The following is a 22,992-nucleotide window of genomic DNA, read 5'->3' on the forward strand; positions in this document are numbered from 1 at the left end:
AGCTTTATCCTGTTCAGCTATTGGGCAGTCAGTTTCTTCACTAAACCATACAGTGACAAATAATTCTCAGTGTATAAGATTATTCCACAGCCTTTGGCATTATTGATACTTTATTTTTAATTAGCATGTAAAACACACAACAATGTTGGCTGACCTGGCCTGTTAGTTAAAAGATAAGAAACAGGAGCTGTTCCATCGATATATCTATTAGGACTAGGCTCTTCAACTCTGCAGTTTGATCAATTTGTGAATAACAGTATACAGAATGAGCAAGTTATATTTAGGAATATATACAAAAATGCATATGTGCATCTGACAATTAAAGAAAAAAGAAGCCATCAATTTGAAGCAGAGCAAGGAAGAATATAGGAGAGAGTTTGGAGTGAGGAAACAGAAGACGTAAATGATGTGATTATATTATAATCTCAAAAACTAAAGAAATAGTGTAAAGAATAACAACCATAAGATGTGCAAAAAACATGAGCTGCCAGTGTGTAAATAAATGTGTACAAATTATGTTGAAAGAATAACTGTGGGACTCTGTGAGCAGATTCTCATTCTTACTTTTCTTTACCACCTTCTCTGTTTCAGAAACAGTGAGTGGTACTGCTGGACCACTTCTAGTGACAACAGTTCATACCTTTTCCTGGGACACTTCCTTCAGAAGACCAGCACACATCCAATTTGCTTGGCTAGTCTCCCAAATTAACAGGGTTCTTCTAGAGTGGACATCTTTAGTCTCACCAAGACTGGTAAGAGCGTAAAAATACCTTTGCTATTTAATGACATGGTATGTTCTGTAAGATTTCTGCTTTTTTTTTTTTTTGCTGATTGGAAAGATCCATCAGATAGAAATCATTGATGCCTTGATTGATATCTTCACCAGTAGTCAAGCAGATGCTCATCTATTTGAAAGTGTTGTTGTGCATAAAGTAACAGAGCTAACATTTATTGTTGGTAGAGCTTCTTATCAGGCGTTCTTCCTTGTAAAAATGTGTTTCAGTTTTATGAAACCTATAATTGTCACAGACTATGTTGGTTTTACCTCTGTAAAACTAATAGCTGTAAAATGAGGAAGCAATTTCTTTAAAATTGGCTATGATGAAAATGTGTGTGTTGTAATTACCTCTATGCAAATTGTTTCCTACCTGGGTTTTCCTCATTGTATTGCTCGTATCTGTAATTTATTCTCAAGCCTCTTTCTTCAGCTTTGGCATGCTGTGTTATAGTACATAAAATTGCCAGATATTCCTATCAGGGCTAAGTATAAGAGAGGTGGGGCTGGGAAAAGACTGAGGTAGAACCAGATGGTAGCGCGGGAGTTGTTCCTGCGGGATTCCTGAGGAGAAGATGAAGCTGAATAAAGATGGCTCTCCATCTTCTAGACGCCTAGCGGTTTCCTGAGAACAGAAGCCTGGGGATGAAACCCATTGATAGCTCACAGCATGAAACCAGTGGGTAGACAGACCTTGGGACATGGAAGCCACCCAAAGGCGTCCCTTCTCAAGCACACAGGTTATTCTTCACCTCTCATATCTGAGGCTTTGGATCTAAATCCGTGCCTCAGAGACATAAAACAGGAAGGAACTGACCGTGTGGATGGAGACAATCTCCTGAGGTCCACATTCACCTACGGGGTCCAGCAACTTTTTCTATATTTTTGATGATAGCAAGGAACTTATTTCCTCAAAGTTTACTAGTAAGAAAGGCCTAGGATCTTGGAGGTTGAAGATGTGTAAATGTCATCATTCAAAATACAGTGACTGAGAATAGTCTAGAGACAGATCAAAGATTATAATTTGATTTATGACCTTAGTACCTTCTAGGCATGACTTCTAGGTAATTTTGAAAATTGAAAATCAAATTCATAAATAGAGTCTCATACTAGGTCTGTTACTCAATGAGTGTTCAATAAGTAGGCATTATTTTACTAAGCCAATGTATAAATATTTGAAATGATGTTTTTAGGCTAACTGATCTTGATCTCAGTGCAATTTTTTTCTGTGAGGAATTAAGTTTCTCATCTGAAAGCTTTCTTATGTTGCGTTTTCCTTACTCTCACACAGCCCTCCCGGTTGGAACACTTTGCTAGGGTGAATCTGAAATTTTAAATCTGATGAAGATGTATCTGAAGATTACTGTAGTTTCAAGTTCATCGTCATTTTGTCACTTCTACCCTCTTGATTTCTTGAGCAGAGTATCTGACTTTTCTAAATGCCCTTGTCTTTGAAATAAGAACAATAGAATACTTACCCCAATTACGATCAACAATAAATGCTACAATCCACAGGGCATGCCGCAGTGTTGTTAAATGCAGGATAGGAACAGTGAATGTTGCCGTCGTCATGATCATAATTATGCTTTAATACATGCTCAGCTGCCTTTGCTGTGGTTGCCGATGTGCTTGGTCTACTTGGTTCTGGTTCAGGAGACTCTCATGCAGATGGTGTCTCACATTTCTGGGTGCCACCATTGCCCAGCAGGTGCTGCTGGCCTTTATTTTGTCAAACCGAAAACAAGTGTCTCAAAATGTTTTTAATTTAGCTTTGGAAACATCATCATTTAGACCCTGAGTGCAGGGTGTTTAAGCAAAAATCTCATCTGTGATGCTGCTAAATCATCTCCATGGAAAACTACTTATAAGCTTTCCAAATGTTATCACTTCCAACGGAAATTATAAAACATTGATTTTTTTTCTAAAAGTCACCTTTATACTTTGATTCTTAACAGCAGATTTTTCCAGCCTTTTTTTTTATTTAGCCTTTCCAGACATTGACTCCACCTTCAAGGTCATAAGACAACCATTCAGTAGGCATGATCCACCACAGTCCACCACCCTTTTTCTATTGGCCTAACTTGGCACTCAGTTTTGTCTATTTGGTTTTGTACTTTTAGAATCTGGCTCTCTATTCTACCCTTAATGTCAACTCTGATTTGGTTTATGATTTAAGACCTGATCAAGAAGAGGAGAACTGTACCTGGTAGTAGACAACTAGCCAACCACCCATGGCTAGTGAAGTCAGGGATCACGGTGGAGAGCCTACAGCTGCCACTTTACTAAATCATAACTAGAATCCATAATTGCATTCTAAATATGAGTCCTTAAACCCAAAAATAAGTGTAGTCCTCACCCCTCATTAAGAAAAAATAGTCATTTTCCAAAAATGTTGCACAGAGCGAAAGCCCTAACACTAAACTTCCCCCAAGCCCCAATGAATTCACTTTCTAACCATGTCTGAACATTAGAATCATTTTCTCCTTAAAATCGCTACAATACCTTATTGAATAAAATGATGTAGTCTGGCAACATCTTTTTGAATTTTAAGATTCTGTCAGAATAATCCATGTGCATGTTGCTATTATCTGTAGTAATAAGGGCGGCGGCGGGGCTGCGTCCCCAACACCCCAGCCGCCTGCCCGGCTAGCTTTACCCGAAATAATTACACAGACACTGTATTCATTTAAACACCACTTGGCTCATTTCTACCCAGCCTCTTCTAGGCTAACTCTCGCACCTGGACTAGCCCATTTCTTATCATCTATATAGCACCGGTCTTACCGGGAAGATTCTAGCCTAAGTCCATCCTGGGTCCGAGCTTCATCGCGTGTGTGTGCCTGGGAGTGGGGCATGGCGTCTCTGCCGAGGCGTCTGCTCCCGAGAGGAGAGCTGTCGAGTCTGACCTCACTTCCTCTTCCTCCCAGCGTTTTGTTCTGTTTACTCCTCCCAACTATCTCCTAACCAATGAGAGCCAAGCAGTTTCTTTTTATTTAACCAATGACCTTCCTCCATCAGTTATCAGTACTGCATGGGGATTCTTGTTAAAGGTACAAGTATGAAGAGCTATCAAACATTTTACAGGACTCCAAGGAGCAGCATTTTCTGTGGATTCTACGTCATACATAGTTGTTGTTTCTTTTCGAGGCTGCGTGCCTCTTCTGTCCGGTGGTCAATGGTTTGGCCTCGTCGCATAACTTGTTTCATCAGAGTGAATCCATGTTGAATTGCCGAGTCTTGAAGCTTTAGAAACCATGTCTTCGGTACCTGTGAAGTCTTGTAGGATGGGGCTGGGAGTGGGAAATGATGTTTGTTGGTTTTGTTTTGTTGTTTTTGTTTTATGAATCTGTGGCTGACCCTAGACTCACTGTGCACACAGGCTGACTTTGAACTCAGAGAGGTCCAACTACTTCTGCCTTCAAAGTCCTATGATTACAGATGTGTGCCACTATGCCTGGCTTGTGCCAGTGGAATTTTAAACAAAAATAATTTTGTTAAAGTCTGTGATTTTAGTAAATCTGATAAATGCAGTTTGTGTTATATTAGGAAACAGCAATGTGTTTAATTATGGTAAGTGATCTTGAAGTTTCTAGAACTATAGTCAGGTCTAGACTCCCACCCAGAGTAGGGATTGTAAATTGTCAGGTACCAGCAAGGCAAGGAATTTTGCTACAGTGCCCCTAACATTCTGAAGACCTCTGTGGGAAGATTTCTTTTACTGGAACTGTTGTGTTCACTGAAGCCCACTGAGTAGAAATGTCTTGGTAGCATTTTATCCTTCAATGATTCTTCATCACATACATGTTTAGATATCTCTATGGCATATGGGGAGAACACCTTTTCTTCCAGGAGGCCAACTATCTTTACCTGAGCCCCTAAGTTCTCAACACATCTTTCTTTGTCATAGTAATTAGCAGACAGGGATCAATATCTAAACAATGACTATAGGACCCTCTTTCCTATTCCAGGACAACAGAGTATCTTGCAATAAGCCTTGTGTACACTGACCTCCCAGTTCTTCTTCCCCTCCTGCTACATGGTGGAATGACATAAAGAATGATTTCTATGACAAAAACCAAAAACCAATGTTAAACAGAACTGATGAGCTACTAGTTTTTCTGCATGAATGATATTATTTTATTGTCAGAAGGGAATATTTAAATATAAATGAAAACTTGTTCCTGAATTATTAAGGCCAATTAAGTAGATGGTGATTTATGGGCTGTGGTCAAAACCCAGTCTTATTTGAGCCTAAATTCTAGGCTTTTTTATAGATGGAAGTTTCTGTCTCTCCCAGTCCTACAGCCATTCAGTCCCAAATAAACATACAGAGGCTTATATTAATTATAAACTGTTTGGCCTGTTGCTCAGACTTATTACTGACTAGCTCTTACAACTTAAATTAACCCATAATTCTTACCTATATTTAGCCACATGTCTTGGTACCTTTTCTCAACAAAACATTCTCGGCTTGCTTCCTCTATTTTTGGCTTGCAACTGTGTCTCTGGCTTTCCTCTTCTCAGAATCCTACTCTGGTGGCTCCATGTATACTTCCTGCCTGAATACTGGACTCTCAGCATTTTATTAAACTAATACAAATGGCAAATCTTTACAGTGTACAAGAGCATTGTCCCAAATCAGTACAACACATTGTTATGTTCTTCATTAGATAAACCTAAATTAGTCAGTGTTTTGTGTAACTTGAGCAAAGCAACTTACATGAGAAATATTTGCTTGGCACACAGTTTCATAATCGAACATGGCCAAAAGAATGTGGCAGAGGACCGTAGAAACAGAGAAAAAGGGAACTACAGGAACAGGTGAGGTCAAGACAGGTCTTTCAATAACACATCCCAGTGTTCTACTTCCTTCAACTTAGACCTGTCTTGCACGTTCCAGTTATCTCTCATTCATTAAAGGATAAGTCCATTCATTAGATTAGATCCCCACTCACCCTAGATGACCCTCGGACAATACCTTACTAATATCCTAGCAGTTTCTCCTCAGAGTAGATAACAGTTGTTAACCTCCATTAGTCTGCAGAATGTTAAATGCATGCTCTGTCTTTATAAGTTGGACACTCAGTATGCATGTGTTGAACAAATGCATGGTGAGCATGTGTTATGGGTTATTGTCACAGAAATCTTAAATATGCAAGTAGGTAAGATATTTTCAAAGTGATTTCCACTTTAGGCTATTTATATACAATAAATGTCTTAATCAGTGCCTTAGTGACGTATAATATGAGGCAGGAGGGACTATCTGGGAAATAGTACATTTGCATAATAATCTATAAAATTATTCTCTTTCCTTGTATGAAGAAGTGTTGATCTACTTGATCTAGGATTATTTAACATCTTATTCATTTAACTTCTGTCCTGTCTATCATACTGTCATTTTAAATGATGCAAACATTAGTTTACAGTTTCCTTGTGAATTTCCAGAGAGAGACCCTCTGTGATCTGCTATCTTGGTATTTTTGGTACCAGCTGCAGTCCTTGGGAATAATAGGCACTCAATAAATAAGACTTTGAGTGGGTGATGGATAAATATCATCTGATGCGCATTCAGGGTTCACATAGCAAGCCACTGTTGTAATGAATACTCACGGGCAATGTTTTACATTTCAAATCCAGATAATTCTGTGATTGTTACTCTCATGTAATGAGGATACATTGAGACTGTTGGACTTCACAATAGCTGCTAAACACAGTGAAGAAATTGATTTTTTTTTCCTGGTCACTGTCTGTTATCTTAAGTTCAATAGAATGACAAAAACGATGAAGGTTTTCAACTACTTTTAAATATATTGGTTTTCGAACACACGTAATTTTAAGGACTGTATAAAAACAAAGAGAAAGTTTGACAGGATAGACATCCATGTGACCACTGGTAAAGGATACCGTAGGAAGAATGGCCCAAAGTGCAGCACGGGGATTGCTTTCCATCCCACCTGGGAAGTGGATGAGATGCTGCAGTGGAAGAACAGTGGACAATTTCACCCGAACATTTCAGGTTTTCCTAACTATGTCTTAGGTCTACATCTGTTAACTTTCAACTGTTATAGCTCATAGAATTGAAGAATAGTGCAAAGACAATAAAAGTATGCATTTCCTAGGGTAATATTTAAACTCTTCTCCTATCTTCTTTCTTGTGTCCCCCTCCCAGTTACTGTGTCAGACTTTGTTGATCCCTAAGAGGGGTATTACACCCTCTGAGGAGTAGATGGTACAGAAGGAGAGGCAGGAGGAAGAACTGGGATTGGTATATAAAAATGGAAAAAAATTAAATAAAAAAATATTTAAACTCTGCCACTCTAAGAATCATTCATTCTAACAAACTGTTTAGAAACTAAATGTCAGTCATGACTAATTAGAAAAACTACCACCCAGTGCAATCAATAATCAATGATCCTTATCATTGCCTTTGCAATAGTTTTCAATTCTGTGAACTATAATGTAGGTAGCAGTTGGCCTCTCAGTTTGTCATATCCCAAGGTATCACTTTCTGTCTTTGTACATACCATGATGGTAACGTGTTTTAGATTATATATTAACCTGAAGATGTTTCTGATCTGAGAGTAAAAAGTAAAATAAATCACTGTGATTGTTCCTTTAAGCTGCTTTGTTCAGATCAACTGTTGGTATTACTATGCAATATAAAACAAAGAAAAAGGTTTCGATTATCCATTGACTCTGCTCTACTGCAAAAGAATACTTGGTATTGTAAGATCATTTTCTTAGGAGCGGCATAGCCCCCTTGGTATGACAATTGAAGAATCTTTATATAAGATATTTACCAGCCCATAGTCTCATTGACTAAACATCTCTCTGGTCCACATGCTGTCTCTTTGATTTTGTGTTCATTTCTCTCTTCTTCATCTTTCTACCCAACTTTTGCAGCTCAAGGGCTGCGAAAGTGTAATTTATGTGGACTTTTCAAATTGCCCATCCAGAGATACATAAATTGCTTTCCTCATTTCCATCAAAATAAACAAGACACATAAAAGGAATTTAAGCAAAGGTGGATTTATTGGATTATAAATGGATTGATTACAGTGGGAAAGTAAGATGGCAGCTGGTCACATTGTATCCTCAGGAAGTACCATGGATCTTTATTTCAAGCTCACTTTCTTATTTTTACTTTTTATTCAGGCCAAGACCCCAAATCTTGGGACTAGTGCCACCCATATTTAGAGTGAGTCACCCAATGTCAACTAACCTAGTCTAGAAACTGGATCACAGATGTGCACAGATGTTTGTCTTCTAGGTGATCCCAGGTCCCATCAAGTTGATAATTTATCATCAGAAGAGCTAACCCAGGCTCTCCTTGGACTGTAGTAGAATCCTGAAAAAAATCTGCTTGTTTTCCCTGGAATCAGTTGTTTGTACTCAGATCACTAAGCAGTAGTGAGAACAATGTGCTTTGTGAAACATTCATCAACTCATTTTAATGCAAATATGTGGCCAAAGTGCCCCATGGGAGGCGTGAAGTGGGATGTTCTTACCGGCACCCACTCTTCAACATACTGGGATGACCATAGTAATGGCCTGTATGGTTTTCATTGGTGACTTTTATGGGAGAGGTTGAAAGCTTATCTCTTGATACATAAGTTTGTTTTTTTTCCCAAATGGAAGGAGAAACCAACCAATAGTTACAGTTCTGAATTATTAACATATATCACAAGTGATTCACGGCATATGCCCACTTTAAATACCTGCATGTGATAAGACACTGACAGAATTTTAATTCAGACGCCCGAGGACATTTACATATTTCAAAACATGATAGCATTTCAATTGCTAATTTCTTCTTTTAAAGTACACTTTGCGCCAAACATTTCAGAATATTTGGGTTTTGAGAACTTAAAATAGAAAATGATAATTTTGATTTCTGGTTTTTAAATTCTCAAGTTTGGTATACTGTCTTCCTTTAGTACCCTGGTTCTGGTTCTGACACCCTTTCAATCTCCAGATCTTTGGATGAGGGTTTTTTTTTAAAATAGAAAACAGTACAGTGTTTGCATACAACCTACTCAAACCTTGCAGGGAGGTGTTCATGGTCATCTCTAGATTACTTATAATGTAGAATACAGTATCAGTAGTTGTTGCAGTGGGTTGTTTAGGGAACAATGACAAGAAAATCTGTATTTCTTTTTATAGTTTTATTAATTCTTTGATAATTTCAGACGTTGTCTTTTGAGCATTTTACCTGGCTTTCACATCTCCTCCAAGAGCTGCCTCATTCCACATGCATCTAACCTTGCACACTCACATTTTCTGCCCACTGAACCCCACTAATGTTGCCTATGTACTCTCAAGTGTGTGGTCATCCACTGGTGCATGTTTGACCCACCGGGGCCATACTCTGAAAGAAAATTCATAGCACCATCTCGTTTTCTAAATAGAGTAGATATATAGTTGGTTGGTGTGTTGATTTTTGTTTATTGTCAACTTAACAAAATCTAGAATCATCTGGGAGATGATCCCCTGAGGTTCTTGTCAGGGTTTTATGTGTAACTTAAATTGGTATGCGAAAACCCCACCATTGGAACCCCACTCCCTGACTTGGATCCTGGACTGGATCAGGGGACAAAGCTGAGCAGCTGTAGGCGTCTACCGTTCTCTGCTCCCACTGCAGAAGATAGCATGGCAGATGCATCCAGCTCACTTCCTTGGTTGCGCTGCTGTGCTCTCAAATACAGCCCTCTTTCCTGATGATGCTTTTGTCACAAAACAGCAGCAATAGAAGAACGACTATCAGCAGATTTGTGGATGGAGAACCCATTTTCTGGAAAGTCAATAGTAAATACAGACACCTGCAGGTTGGCACATTGCTCTTAGAGAAACGGTCCTTCAGTCGCTGTCACTTTATGGTTTTTGTGTTGCTCTACAGATCCAGGTAAAGCTATAAGACTTCTCATTTCATTCCCAAATTTCCAACTAATCTTTAAGGCCAATCATTGAAGCCCAGTTAAAGCAGGCTTTTCTGGTATGGTGAGGCTGTTTGGGTTTTTGAACAACCAAGTTCTGTGTTAACAAGTTCTATTAACTTGATTGCGTACATCACCGAGTTCATTGCTGAAGACTCAAGGGTAGCTCCCGTTTTTTGTCTCATTCAGAGTTTTTGAAAGGCAGGGTGAAATAAGATCAGCTTTATTTTTCTTTGGCTTTTGAGTACATTTTCTTTTTGCTCTCTAGGATGGCTTTGAAGGCAACCATAGAAGTCTCTCTGTTCCTATTTTGGACGTTTTTACTGTTTAGGAATCTTGCCTACTTAAATGTTTATTGCTTAGTCGTCCAGATTTTTTTCCTTTACGCTTTAACTGTGTACTGCTTTCTTCAGCCTAACTGTAACCATTTGATCTATAATGCAAACAGGGAAATTCTTCAACTGAAGATTTGTTTTGACTAATGCTATGATCTTGATACATCAACTGCCTGGAATGATATATAAATTTACAGTCATTCAAAGCAAATATAAATTACAGGTTGTTCTAGAAACAGTCAGATCCTCTTATAGAAGCAAAGTAAGCCAGGACTCATGGTAATTTCTTTTTATAAGGTGAACGAAGCATAATCTTGAGTTATCCCATTTCTTTTGATAAACTCATATGTAAATGCTGTTAAAGTACTGCGAGGAAAAGGTCAGTTGATTCATTGTCACAGATACTAAGGCATCAAATGAACATCAAATGAATGGGCGGCAGCGATGAGGGGAATCAAAAGTATTATTGGTTTGAGTTTTTATTTTATTTCCATTCATCTGATGATATAATCTATATAAAATATGTACACACAATTTTTCACTCTCTATCTTGACAGAGCATTTCTCAAAGGGGTTTACTTTGGCCAGTGAAATGTTCATAGAGCATATTTGATCATACTTGCACAATGGAGACTCTTGACTGTTTTAGGACCCAGTGTCACGTAGCCTACAAGATGGTAAAAAAGGTCACATACCTTTTGCCACTAGACACTTCCAGATCTGTCCACAAGACCATCTATCTACACCAGACCTGTCTGATTCTCAAATGCCCTTCAGAAACCCAAGATAGTTTTTTCTAGTTTGGTGAACCCAAACTCAGGCCAGAAAACTACTTGACAGAAAACTAAAAGGATATTGTACTAAGCTATTGCACACAGGAATGGTTAATAAACAAATGCTAGTTGATACAGGAGGTGAAATCAATCCATTTGTAACCAAAAAAAAAAAAAATAAAGAAAACTGTGGATGATCATCACCAGGCTTGGAACACTACACTTCACTGAAGGATAAGACTTTAAAAAGATTGAGAAGTTGAGTTAGAAGAATTTAGTTTTAAGTTAATGCTTTAAAAGTAGGATTTGTATGAGTAGAAAAAAAACATTGTAGGTGAAGAACACAGTCTTTAAATTCAGAACAGCTGAGATGCCAGCAGGAAAACAGGGCTTAAATGTAAAGCCTCACGTTGCTTCAGATTTGATAGAATTCCTCAGACAGTGACATAGTTCGACTGGATTGCAATTTAACCTACAACCCAGGCCATTGCAGTACGTGCTCCAGAATGAAATGATGAAGTTTTAAATATCCCTTTTTATGACCATTGAATGTACCTGTCCTCTACCTACATTAAAGAAAGAATTGAATTACATATTTGGGGAAAACCTAACAAATGCAGCTTTGAAATAAAAGTATTTCTTATTTACCGTTTTCACTAAAACAATCTCTGCAATCATAACATTAGGTACCAGAAAGGGGGTGGTGGTGGTAATATGACATTTCTCTTTTTTAGCCCTTCTCACTCATAGTGTTCAACATACCACTTTTTTCTACTCAAATCATAAACCCATATTCTATTATAACTATCTGACAAGATGATGCCAATTTGAGAGTTGTAACCAATTAGTTACGCTATGGCGAATCAAAATGGCCATAACTCTTCCTGTTACCAGTACACATGTATTGACTACCATTCAATAATACGCTGTTTGTCAGACTGTTTGGATAACAGCTACTCTATCTCCAGAACTTGGTCAAAGAGTTCTTCCTGAGCGAAGTCCTCCTTACCTGGTCAGTTTTCACTGTGGCTCTTCAGAGCTCTTAATTCTTTTTCTTTATTGAACTTCTTGTAGGACGTATTTGCTCACGCTCATGGGGAGATAATTGTCTTCCACAGTGAGTGTCAGCTCCTTAAGTATAGCCACCAATATCTTTAGATTTGTAATTTTGTGTCAGAATGGAGCTTGGTGTCTGGCATATGGCCAGTGTTGAATAAATGTCTCTGGAAATGGGAAACTAACGGAGGGCTATCACTTCTGCATGCCTGCAATAACAGGTTAAATTCTCACAAGGAAAGCTACTAAGGGGAATGTGTTCCAGGCAGAGCCCAGATATACTACCCGAAAGAGGAAACAACAAACAAACAAACACAAAACAGAAAGGGAAGAGGGACCCATAATTTGATGGTTCCCCATGGAGAGCTGGAAAGATGGGTTTAGACAGAAAGTCATGGCCATAATCAGGTTTATTATAAGAGGACTTCTTGATAGAGAAAAAACAAAAATTGCAAATTTCCTTAGTTCTTATCCTGATCCTCAGAGTTGAAGTTCACTAACCTACAGAAGGACTGCGAAGGGGCTAGGATGGGAATGAATAGAGAGGCAGAGAAAGCCCAGCCTGTGACATGTTCAAGCAAGGTACTAAAAATAAAAAGATGGAAATTAGTACACATGCCAGGATTCATCAAAAGAAATCTCGAATGGCTAGAAGGATCTCAGGACAAGGAATTCTATCAGGGAAACATAGACATTTCATAATGACAAAAAAGTCAATTCATCAAGGGGATACAGCGATCGAAGTGAGTTTGCATCTAATGGCAGAGTGCCACAACCCAGTGAGCCAAACTTGATGGAACTCAGAAGAGAAATGATAAGCTAAACATTCCACACACTAGATCTAGTGACTGATGGAGAAGGTAGAAGAAATGGTAAATATATACATGACTCAAATAAACCGTCAACCAAAATGATCTGCTTGAATACAACTCCAACCATCAGAGTGCATATATTACTTTGCATCCATACAGAGAGAACATTCTAGGGCATGAGACAGACCTTAATAAATTAAAGAGGAACATGCTCATCCCAAGAGCGATCTGAGACCCAGAGGGACTTGTACAAAGTGGTGATAGAAAAGCATCTTAAAATTTTACAACCACTTATGGGTTGAGCAATATGTATATAGATGATCCATCTTTAACAGAAAAGTTAGCAAGTATTTTTGAATGGACTAAAGATCAAATTACTACTAAGCAAAATGGGTAACTATATATGTGTGTGGAATGCTTATGTTAAAAATTAAAATAAGTCATCCAGTTAATGACCTAAACGTGTACCTAAAGTACTATGTAGCATGTTCAGACCCACCTACTTGTCCATAAGTTCCTGAAAAGGGGAGTGTGGATTGAGGAAAGAAATAAACCAGAGACAGAAGATCAAGTCGGGAGGGCTTCCAGTGACTATTGTTAAAAAAACAAAGCAAAATAAAGCCCAGTCTATCACTCACAGACCTTATATACCTCCATCAAAAAGAGAGGACACAAGACTTCTGTGAGACAAGGAACAAGCAAGCGTAGTTACCTCCTAACAACTTAAAATACTTAATAACCACGCCCCAAGTCAAACGTTCTGTTGCCTGGCCTTTGAGGAGCAAAGCATCCAGTAGCCATGCCTTTGGTCAAATATCCTAGTAGGTTTGAACTCTCTGACCTTTAGTCAAGATGGAAGGAATACAGAACTATGGGCTCTCATGTTGGCAAAACTAGAAAACTAATAGCAAGCGGAAGCAGGAAGACAAGGAGCATAAATCAAGAACTGGGTTAGACAGAAACAGAAAAGCAGCAAGAGGTTAGTTGAATAGACGCTGTTCTTGTGAGGAGTCTGTGCCACTGAAGAGTCCTCAGCCACACCGCTGCTCAGATTTTAAAGAAGAAACAAATTGATACATCAAGATAAGCATCAACACAATTCACAGAATCAAAAGGACAGTGAGAGAGCACTGAGCATCTGCAAGCCAATAATTCTGATAAAGTTAAATAGACGATTGTTTTAGAAAAACAAAATTCTGTCAGGATGAAATTGGTAAGCGATGAAAAGTCGAACAGATTTCAATTAATTTTATAAAATCTCTGTGATTTCAGTCAAAAACAAAGAAAAATTGCCAGTCATGCAGTCAGCCTTACAGAAAATAAAAGAGAAGGTAGTTAGATGTTTAATGTCATGTTTTATTCTGCTACCAGAACCAAGGATGCGGGGATAACTGAAAAGTACAGAGCAGTATTGCTCTGTTCTAATAATAATTGGAGATACAAGCACAATGCCATTTATAATCAGGTAAAATTACAAAATGCAGGGGCCGGAGAGATGGTTCAGGAGTTAAAAGTACTCAGTGCTCTGTATTTGGCCCACAACCAACAATTAACGACCAATGCCCTCTTTTAGCTCTGTGGGCACTGAATGTTTGGGACATGCTGACACGTAAGCAGTCAAAACACTCATACACTTAGGATTATAAAAATCAGTGGCTCAAGGTACTGCATAGTGGTTAAGGTCACTTGTTGCTCTTCTATAGGACTTGAATTCAGTTCCTTGTGTCTATGTCAGGATGCCTGTAACTCAAGCTCCAAAGAATCTAAAATGCCTAGTTACCTGTTAATAGATCTAAAATCTCAGTGTTTCTATGCTTTAAACTCAGTGTTTCTTTATCTTTAAAATGGTCATTTGTTTCAATATGATCTCAGCAAAAATCATATAATATATGTTTATAGATTCAGGAATTTATATAATATGTATGTTAATTGCTCATATTTTTTAAAACTAAACAAATTTTAAAGATAAATAAAAATGGGAGAATGTACTTTTGACTTGAAGTCTTAGTATGGTGCTATAAAATCAAGTTAAACGATAGTTAAAATAGTGTGGTATTTGAAGATAAATATTTATGTAGAACAATAGGAAAAAGTAGGAAATCCTCATATACAATAAATTGATTTTTAATAAAATATCAAAGTTATTTCAGTTTATAAATGCTGTTATTTAATAAATGATGAGAAACAATAGGCTATCTCTCTTTTTTAGTTAAAAAATTTAATTATGATCATAGTTCTAAAGCCTGTACTATTTAGAAAATCAGGTCATAGTTCTAAAGTCTGTACTACTTAGAAAAGAAAAACACAAGCAACAGACTTAGAGAACATGGACTTTGACTTAAAAATTACATAAAATTATGTAAGAACTCATGCAATTTAATAAGACTACCTGATTTAGAACAGTATACATGTGCAAATGATTTGAAGGTACTCCTCAGTCATGGCGTACGAACAACTAGATTGTAGGTGAATAGATGCTCAACACAATGAGTCACTGCAGAGACATGAATGGAAATCAGACTGAAACAGCACTTCACATTCACTGGGATGAAGATGGACAGATGGGGACCAACTGGAAATTGCCGGCATGGTAGACAGACTACACAGTGGGCCAGCATCTTTGAAATCAGTTTTGCTTTCTTGTCCTAGAACGTAGTACCATGTGGCCCATAAACACTACTGCTGTATATCTCCCCAAGGGAAAGGAAAACATAACATTTATACAAAATACATTCAAATGTTCTTGGAAGTTTTGTTTACGGTTGTCAAAAAATAAGAAATACCCTTGGATTTGCAGCGTTAAAATTGAACGTACTGGAACACTGTTGACCACAAAACGAAGTAGATTACTGACTCACAGGACATCATACATGTGGCTCAAAATAATTTTAGAGGAAAGTTTTTCTTTTTATTCTGTGGACATAAAGTCATTGACCAGAGGGGACAAAAGGGTTTTTGGTCATGTATATTGAGCCCTTACACAGAAGAACTATAGCTCTCTTTTATCTATGACTTCACTTTCTCTGGTCTCAAGAACAACCAACTGTGGTAGGAAAATATTAAGTGCAGACTTGTGTAAATAAGGCGTTTATACATTTTAAGCTGTATGTTGTTCTAAGTGGCACGAAGAACTCAGATTGTTGAGTCTTCTTCTACCTAGGATATGAATTACCCTTTGTGCTGTGTATCCGTGTTGTATCTGCTACCTGCCTGATGACTGTCATATCTTGTAAACGGACAGTACACTAATGGTAGACGAACATCCTGTGTCAGTTCGCCTGGCATCCTCTTCTTACACCAACACTGTTTCATCTCACATCAGCACAGGAAAGACGAGTACAGCACAGGGCGATATCTTGGCAGAGATCAGGTTCCAAAACCTTATTCTCTTGTTTCATAGTTTTTTATTTCCTACCATGTCTAATTTATACACTGTATTTCCTCATTGTTCTGTAAACACAGAAGGTAAAGCATAGTATGTATAGAATTTGGTGCCATCCTTTGTCCCAGATAGAAATGGCTTCCCCAAGGCTAAGAAGACATGCTCTCCTCAAATCTCCTTCACCCCAGCACCCACTGCCAATGCTGAGCCTTTCCTGCCTAAAATTCGATTCTCTACTTCTTAATATTTCAGGGGTTTAGCTTTCCCCTATGAGTCTTCTCCTCTCTGTAGCTGGCTCATTTCACCTATTCTAATGTCCTTCAGGTCCATCATGATTGTCTCGAATACAGAATTCCCTTTATTTTTAAGGTCACTCCTCTTTGATCGTGCACACATGCTACATTTTCTTTGTTCATTCATTACTTGTTTAATACTTAGATTAATTCCACATTTGAAATTGATCAACCCCACTGTGAAGAATGTGGAAGTGAACACTTGTTTTCAACTGACTAATTTTTTGATTCCTTAAGCTATGTATCCAATAGTATATTTATATCTTATTGCAATTCTGGTTTTGTTTTTAAACATATCTTCTATTGTTATCTATAATAACTTAGTATATGGCCCAGTTAGCTTCAGCTGTCAACAGGAGTCAACTGAGGAGAGAGTCTCAATTGACTGATTTTCTCAGATCAAATTGCCCATGACTATATCTAGGAAGGATTACTTTGATTTCATCATGGAGGGCCTGATGCAATGAAGGTGACAACATCCTTAGGCAAATGGAAGTGGGCTGTAGAAGAAATCTAGTTGAGCATGAGCCCATGTCATGGGTGATTCAGCAAGCAGTATTCCTCCATGGTTCTTAGCCTGACTTCCATCAATGATAACCTGTGACCTGGAATTGTAAGCAAAATGTACCTTCTCCTCCAAGAGCTGCTTTCAGTCACTGGCTTTATTACAGCAACACAAATCATACTACAACAATTAACATTCCCTCCAGCATCTCTCAAGGGTTCTTTTATCTACGTATCTTCATCAACATGGAACTTTGGAGTTTGGTAACAACTAGTCAAACAAGCGAGAAGTGGTGTTTCGTGGTTGTTTATCGTTGTATTTTTCTGGTAGGTATTGATTACCATTTTTTCATAAATCTGTTGGCCATTTAAATGATTTATTCTGAAATTTCTTTTGAAGTTGTTTGTCTAATTTTTAACTAATCTGTATTTTTCCTATGGATTGAATTTCCTATATGTTTTTGGTTTAGCCATGTATTTGTCATGTGAACATATTTTTTGAGTCTGTAGGTTGTTTCTTTATTAGGTCTTTTGCTGTTCAAAGGCTGTCATTTTACCCACTTGGCAATTTTTCACTCTTGTTAGTTGTGTCTGGGGGGAGACATACAAACAAAAATCCACCTAGAGCAGTGCCTTCAAGAAGTCCTGTGTTTTTTAGTTGTTTTACAATCTCAGTTCTTACATTTAAATCTTTAATACTTTTGGGGTGTATTTTATATGAAAAGCTTTGCCCCCCAAAATCAGAGAACTAAACAAAAAAAGCAAACAACTTAATAAGATGAATGGAATAAGCAGACAGTTTTTAAAAGATGAAATGAAAATTTTTAATAAACATATGAGAAAATGTTTAACTCTACTAGCTATCAAAATATTGCAAATCAGCCTGGGGATAGCACACTGAATGCTTCCTGAGCCTGTCCAAGGTACAGTTTATATGACATCAAACCAAAAAAAAAATACGTCAAAATTGTGCCTAGACTCCATCCCACCACACTTACAGTATTAATCACTAAGAGAACAAATGACAGCAAAAAGTGTAAAGGTGGCAAAAATCAACCCTGATACACAACCATTGAGAACTGTAAAGTAGTCAAACCACTGTGGAAATCAGAATGGAAGTTTCTCAAAAAAATTAACAATAACTCTGCCATGTAACTTAACTATACCACTCTTAAATATTTACCCAAAGGACTTTAAGTCGATATATTGCAGAGATAATTATTCATCACTGTCAACTGATGGGGAAGCTCTGTCAACCAATCACATCTAATTAAGGCGTGGCTACCTGGAGCCCAGGAAGAAAAACTAGGAGGCCCCAAATCCTCGCTCTCTCTGTCTCTCTCTCTCTGTCTCCCCCCCCCCCCTCTCCCAGCCTGCTGGACAGATAGGAAGTCAGACCTCCCACTCTTGTAGCATGAGTTTCCCCTTATAACCATTAAAATATAATTGTTATTCTTCAGTTGGCCTGGTTATTTAGCATACTGGCCTAATTCATCAACTGCAGCAATACTAATATTGGTTGTTTTTTTAACTAATTGAGATGTCTTACAAGTGAGGAGTGGGAAAAGAAAATATGAGATAGAAGTATGTATGTGATTACATTTATAGCATTAAACTTTTTCAGCCAAGAACAAAGTTCCTTAAGTATGCTTTTTTGCAAAGTATGCTATTTACAGAAAAATAGATGCAACTGAATATTATAAAATTAAGTAAATTATTTTCATCTTTGGAAAACAAATTTTGTACGTTTTTCTTTTTCTACCTTTGTTGTTCTTAGATTTTTACATAGATTCATAAAGTAATATATGCATATATGACATAAAGTTAGACAAGAATCTGATTAGGGTAAGGAAAGGGAACTAAGGGAGCAGAAAATGTTAGGTGTGGTGTGTGCAATTGAATATGCTCAAAATATATATTGTATGAGATATTTTTAAGTTAATGAAAAGAAAAAGCAGAAGACAGGAACCAGATCCTCCTTTTGCAAATAGATACCCAGTTTCCCTGATGTAAGTTATTAAAGCCCCTGTGTTTTGCATGTTGTGTGTTCTTGATGACTGCATTGAAATGTAGTTGACAAGAAATGTGGTTCCGTTCTGGCCTCAGTTTTTTCCTTCATTAGACAACATGTCTATTCTAATACCAGTACCAAGCCATTCAGATGATGGATCTTTGCACTGTCGTTTGAAATTAGGTCATATGGTATCTCCGGGATTATTCATTTTGTTCTAGATGACATTGGGCTTCATGCATTTGCCTTCACTGTCACCTCCTCATTTTATCAGACAGTATGTAAGCAAAAGCCATGCTCTAAGTGATTCAATATGGGACGTTCTTATAATGTTTTCTGCATTCTTCCTGTTTTTTTCATATTGAACTGCACCAGTGTATATTCTGGATGCTGTTTTGGTTTTGTTTCTGGGAGTGCTTGAAAGACTTATGTCTCTATGGATTCTATTAAATTTAATGTTAAAGTAGATGTGGTATTGGGAGGGACTGGGTTACTTTATATTGAAGGGACTGTAGGTAAGCTCTCCAGTTCTGCAAGGAGCCGCTTTGCCATTTTTGCAGTAAAGAATAAATGACAGAATGCCTCTATCCATAGAGATGAAGTTACTGAATAATTTTCTGTATTTACATCTCCTCATCAATCATTGAGCGCTGTCAACCATGAGCAGGAAGCCCGTAAATGTGGCAAAATGATAACAGCAGTGCCTCACAGTGCTGTTAATTATGTAATATTTCTTGTGACTAGCAAAGGTTGAGCCTGTGTAAATTATCCCCACCAGCTCACTCCCTGTTAATATTAAACTCAGGTATTTATAAATTTATACTGAATGTTAAGTGTTGACAAAATGAAAGGACCTCTCGTCTTGATCCTGTGAATGGAAAGTGATGTTTTTATCATCCATACTTGACTGCGTCATCCCCAGATGAAGCAATGAGAGAAAGGTGACTGGCGGATGACAATGCCTGGAAGAATAGTTTCTTTTTATGATTGGTGGGAAATTTAATAAGTATGCTTTTCAATTATACATGCTGCCATAACGTAGAAAGCGACTGCTTTGAGTCCTGAAATTCTGGAATTCAGAGCATCTTGTAGTTCAAAGATTAGCATCTAACAAGGCTTTGTTGAATTTCCCAATGCCAGAAGTTTTCAGGGTAACTCTGGTCTTTCTTGAATTTTCACTTCCTGTAGACATCAAGAAATCACAAGTAATTTGTTCTCATTGTTGAGTTTTCTTTCTGCAGTTATATTATTGTGTAGGCAGATGAAATCATTACTAGTGTTTTTACCACAGATGCTCTTAAAGCTTGAGATGGGCAACTTTACGTCATTACCCACAAGGACAAGGGTGGATAAAATGAGTGCTTCTGCTTTGGTTTATGAGAGAGTAGATGGGGGAAGGACTCAGATATTGATGAGGTGGTTCCCCGTTTGACTTATCTTCAACTGACTCTCTGGATTCTGACTTCACTGAAGAGACATTCATTGTATCATATGGGGTGTGTTCAAAAGACCAAGAGAGTCATAACTCACGAGACAATGGTGAAAACATCATTTGTTTGAACCATAATAAACAACATCAATTTGATTCAAAAACAAAGTTATTAAAAAGTCTTTATATTTGCCTTCGTCAGTTTGAAGCATCTACAGAGAAAAGGGAAGGCAGGACACCAGGTACCTTGTGCATCTTGTCCTGGTCACTCGCCTACACCCAGTAGCCGAAATGAGTCAGCAGCTGTCAAACTAATGAAAGTAAGGTGGGTGGTAACACTAGCGGTTACACGGTACAAGACTGGTTTCTCGTGACTACCCCATTTCAAAGCAGGGCCCTTGAGCCTTCTGGGTGTTCATATATTTTTGAAATGATTCTTTTGGTATTTAATGAGAATTTAATATCTAATTTTAGTAAAAAGTATGTTACTAGTAAAGATAAGACGAGGGTAGTTTTGAGAGAGAAGAACTGCAGAGTCCTCTCTGGGCCTCAGGGATACGAACTGAAAGTCGAACATCCTCAGAATAGAGTAAAAGAAAGGCCAGTGTGTACACAGAGGAGCAGGGGAGAGTCCTCTACATGCTGCTGAATTGCTTTCATAAAGGCATGGTGTTATTTTGCTGTTTGGAAATATTCAGTGGAAGGCCTCGTGGGGCTTATCAGCAGATGGCCCATTAGTGCCATCTCCAGTGTCTCTCATTCACACTTTAATGTTGTCCTGTGAAGTGGAGTCCAGACCACAACCAATGCGCTTGAACCTGCTCAAGGATTCCATTCTCTGCCTGAGCTCTGTCAGATTTCTATCAAAATTATCAGCACTCAGTGAAGTGCTTCCAACTTTCCGTAGTGTTAAGATAATCCCTACAAGTTTTAAATTTGTTATCTTCTACCAGGAACTCACTATTGGTGATTAATATGTCACTAATAGACCTTGTATCATGTGTTAATTTTATCTGTTTGATCGCCCAGTATACAATATGGACTGATTTGCCCCTTGGTTTCAATTCTTTCTGCAGGATTAGGCACCCACTAAAATTTAAACGGGAATACATTTTTAATTTGTTAGTAAGACATACATGTTGCACTAACCGTATTCCCCATGATATGTGGTGAGAGGTCTCCAGAACTCTACTTCTCTACAGTAATCTCGGCTGTCTTCATTATCTCAGTCAGAAACCCTGGGAAATGGTTTGGATAGTAGTAGCCAATAACATATGAGACTTTACGAATGAAATCATAAAACTTGATTTTTTTCATAAAACAACTTAAGTATGTAAGCCCACTGAAATTTTGTAAAAGTTAAAATACAGTGTCTTGAGAATGTCATCCGTTTTTTTTAAGACTTCTGTTCTATTGAAGGTGCAAATTGAAATGGTATTTAAAAATTGAATTAATTAACTGTGCATGTGTGTATGCGTGAGTGTTTATGCGTGTGTATATGAGTGTGAGTGACAGTGTGTACAATTGCTCTTGTGTGGGCGCCCGTGTGCATGCCAGGGAACAACTTGAGCAAGTTGGTTCTCTCCTTCCTTCATATGATCTAGTGCATCTAACTCAGGTCATATTTTTGGAGGCAAGTTGCCTTGAGTCATCCCACCAACCCCAAAACGACGTTTTTGAAAGTAAAGGAGGCCTCTTCTGCCCAGCTTTCTTTACCTTACGATGGGATGTCCTTATCTCCAGTGAAGTCTTTGTCGTCTTTGCTGTTGCTCTTTCCAGACGCCCCTCCTGAGAACAGGAAGCAGGGTGATGCTATGCAAGTGGAGACTTGAATTGAGAATTGGCTTAATATTGCATTCAATTTGATTGGGCTTTGATTTTAATATCATATTGTAGCTTTCAGATTTTCTAACTGTCTCTCATGCCATGCATTTTAATGGTTCAACAGTTCACATCTCAATAATTCTTATACTCTGTAAAGCTTATTAGTAATACTAATAATACTGTATCCAGCAGTAGAAAAACCCTGATTTTTCCTTCAAATTAAAGTGGTCAAGCTACAGTGGAACAGAGGAACATTTGAGTTTTTGTATTTTTCCTGAAATTCAAGGAATCCTTGATAGTGTTTGAATCAAGGACCATATCTGGGCATTATGGGAGATCTTCATTCATTAATATCACTTTCTCATGGTAGAGAAGTAAGGCTTTTTCTAAATTGACTTTCACTGAGCTTTACATTTTTCTCTGCTCCCCTCCCTGCCTCTCCCCTCGCCTTCAACCTTCTCCCAAGGCCCCTATGTTTCCGATTTACTCAGGAGATCTTGTCTTTTTCTATTACACATATAGATTAGATCTATGTAAGTCTCTCTTAGGGTCCTCATTTTTGTCTAGGTTTTCTGGGATTGTGATTTGTGGGCAGGTTTTCTTTGCTTTATGTTTTACTTATGAGTGAGTACAGGTGATAATTGTCTTTCTGGGTCTGGGTTACCTCACTCAAAATGATGTTTTTCAGCTCCATCCATTTTCCTGCAAAATTCAAGATGTTCTTTTTTTCTGTTTTATAGTACTCCATTGTGTAAATGTGCCACATTTTCCTTATCCATTCTTTGGTTGAGGGGCATTTAGGCTGTTTCTAGGTTCTGGCTATGACACACAATGCTGCTATGAATATAGTTGAACACATGTCCTT

General features: G+C 37.9%; 1 protein-coding gene across 7 annotated transcripts in view; it reads left to right on the forward strand.

Annotated features, from left to right (window-relative positions):
- Dlgap1 (DLG associated protein 1) overlaps positions 1 to 22,992 on the forward strand; it is a 792,565-nt gene that overhangs the window by 103,903 nt on the left and 665,670 nt on the right. For 6 of the 7 annotated variants that reach the window (XM_075956092.1, XM_075956089.1, XM_075956086.1 and 3 more), the window contains exon 2: positions 592 to 752. The gene's annotated coding sequence lies outside the window, so the exon portion shown is untranslated. Of the gene's footprint in view, positions 1 to 591; positions 791 to 22,992 lie in introns of all 7 variants that reach the window. The other variant, XM_075956087.1, reaches the window with a different exon arrangement.

Source organism: Microtus pennsylvanicus, chromosome 22 (assembly GCF_037038515.1).
Source record: "Microtus pennsylvanicus isolate mMicPen1 chromosome 22, mMicPen1.hap1, whole genome shotgun sequence".
In the NCBI taxonomy this organism is placed as follows: Eukaryota; Metazoa; Chordata; class Mammalia; order Rodentia; family Cricetidae; genus Microtus; species Microtus pennsylvanicus.